Below are 3,004 nucleotides of genomic sequence, written 5' to 3' on the forward strand. Positions count from 1 at the left end.
AACAACTGAGATTGCGAGATCTGTCGGGACACAAGGCTCAAAATCCAGGCTGTACTGGTTAAAACAGGATGCCTGGTCACATTAGTTAGTTAGTTAGTTAGTTAGTTAGTTAGTTAGTTAGTTAGTTAGTTAGTTAGTTAGTTAGTTAGTTAGTTAGTTAGTAAACAGGAAAAGCCGCAAATACCATTAAGGTTGTGCTTTCATTTTTTTTCTATGGTAGTTATTTAATTGTTGGCGAATAATGTGTGGCAGTTAGCACTGACTTTGTAGATAATGCAACCTGTAGAGCTAGAGGACCTCGTGAGGTGTAATTCCACGACTTTTAACTTGTCGGTGGCCTTGCCCAAGGTCCGTGCTTGAAACTGTGCCATTCTACTTGTAAAGCATCTCGATGAAAAAGTTTAATTGGAGGTAATTTAATGAGATTAATCCCATGAAAGCCTTTGCTGCTCTGCTGATTGAACTTTTCTTGCCTCATCCCTACAGTCATGGGGTCAAGCGCTGTGGTCAAGGATACTTGAGGACAACCAGGGGGAGGCACTTTGAGCCCCCACTGTTTGGGCAGCTGGCGTGTGGGATATACTGTAAGTCATTCATGAGCCCGCTTGGTCCTTGACATGCAAGCGGCTAACGTCTTGGCATTAGCATCAAGCCTTATTTGGCTTTTTATGTCCGCTCAAGCAAAAGAGTATTGGGATAGCACAGGTTGCCGCGGCTCTCAGCATTCTCGCCTTTGCGTGACTGCTCAAGCACCATCATCATGCACGACTAACAGTGGACATTCACATCACCACAATGATTTCAATTTGGAATTTAGTTTCAAATTAATTCAGTTTTTCTTTCCTTTTTTTACAGGCTGAGAAATGTTTGGTGATCAAAGGTTCATGTGTTCATACAGTATAATTAGATATAAGTCAAGGTGCTACTGACAAGTTCAAGCTAACAGCTGCCCCTAACCCAAAAAGTATTATGCTTCTCATGAATAAATGTGGGCATAAAACTGAATTAAAATTTACAAAACAGTTTAACTTACTCTACCCGGCTGGGTGCACCTCAAAATCTCTGGGCCCGGAATTGCACCTGGAGGAAAAACATGAAACAACCACAACAAATTTGTTGAAATTGATAGGTAAGAGAAGATCATCATGAATTCCCCCCACCTCCTGATAGTGTGAGGTGCCATACCACCATGTTCCGCAGTGTTTAGTCACCTGTGTGCAGGTGCTCTTTTTTTTTTTTTGAAAGCATGCTCACCTAGTGTATATTTTGACAAAGAAAGCATCCGGGTAGTGGGTAGTTTGGGGGGGGGGGGGCTGGCCATGTGAACACCCTTGAGTCCCACTTGGAAATGGGTGCTCCAACTGGATCTTTCTTGTGTTTGTTTGGTTCTGTAAAGGCCGCTGATCTTGCCTTTTGTTGAGCAGATAGTAGTGACAAACAGAAGAAGTAATAGTGTATCTCCAGGAGGGGGGGGGGGGGGTCAACTGGCAATCAATTACGTACTTGTCTTGCGAGTATTGACCTGAGAAGCTTTGTGGGAGTCTACCTCTATCTTATCGTAGAGGTCATGTTTCTGGGTTATTTCCTCTGCAAGGTGAGATGTGACGGCATCTTAGGTCTAAGTTACGCATGCACTCTCTTGGCAGGAGTGTATCTGGAATTTTTAGCTACATAATTGGAAACGAGGCTGTACTTCAAATTTGATATGTGTATTGTTTATACCTCTTTGTCTTAACTTAGTATTTATTTTAAGACAATCATGCGGACGACAAAGTAAGAATTTCATTGCACGGAGAAACTCGTTTCTACATTGTGTACGTGGCAATAACCACTTTGACTTGACTTGTATTTAAACCTGGCCACAAATAAATTGGTACACCACGTGAAAATGATAGACTAGGTTGTTAAAATAAACATCAGGGCTGGAGTCAAAAAGGTGGATATTGTCACTGTTAGATTACATATACAAAAATAAATACAGACATTTTTATTACTATGCTTAAGTCATAAACGCTCATTATACTTGAACTAAATATCGTAGACAAATGCTGCTCTCTAGCGGATTAACTATAAAATAACAACAATCCAGATTTCAGGATACAAATGCTGCGATTAGCATTCGATAAAAACCATGCTGGAACGCACATATAGAAAATGTTACCAAAAAAGGAAGGGTGTGCAAAACTATAGGTATTCTCTTTAAAACCAAAGAGTTCTTAAATTAAAAGTCTTTATATACATTACATTGCTCATTGATATGGGGAAATACAAATAACAAACTCAGCCTGTCTACAAACTCCAGAAAAGATCAATACGAATATAAGAATATACAGAATCGACAAACCAAATAAATACAAGAATAAACAAAAAAACAGATTTTTTTTTTGCAGGAACATTTGTATTTTTTAATTGATATTGTGATAGTAGAAGGTCACACTGAAGCAATGTTTATATTGTGTAGACGTAAAATAACTCATCTTGACAATTGGACAGAAAGACAAATCGGAAGTTATTCCATCCCATCCATTTTCTATAGTCGCTTATCCCCACAGAGGTCGCAGGCTTGCTGGCGCCTATCTCAGCTGGCTTCGGGCAATAGGGGGACACACACTCTTAACTGGTTGCCAGCCAATCGCAGGGCACACAGAGAAAAACAATCATTCACGCACCCAATCAAACCTAAGAACAATTTAGTATGTCCAGAAGAGTTATTTTATATTTTTAAATCTTTAGGAATGGCTTTAACAACAGCGACAGTTACATTTTTCTCTCAAGACAAAAAATAATCAATGAGCAAACCTGGCGTTCGCTTTGGTATTTTGCACGCGAATTAATTGAATTATAACGGGGTGACACCTAAATGAGAATCGCCAACGAGTTGCTACGTAGTAACAAGTCGACCATCGGTTGACTGTCGCCTGTTGCGTTATCCGCCATCTTGGCCGCTGGGTTGTGCTCGCCGACCGTGCAAGCCCGGCAGCCGTTACTCGTCCCGCTGCGCATG

This window comes from Hippichthys cyanospilos, chromosome 4 (genome assembly GCF_059441005.1).
Source record: "Hippichthys cyanospilos isolate Australia breed blue-spotted pipefish chromosome 4, RoL_Hcya_1.0, whole genome shotgun sequence".
In the NCBI taxonomy this organism is placed as follows: Eukaryota; Metazoa; Chordata; class Actinopteri; order Syngnathiformes; family Syngnathidae; genus Hippichthys; species Hippichthys cyanospilos.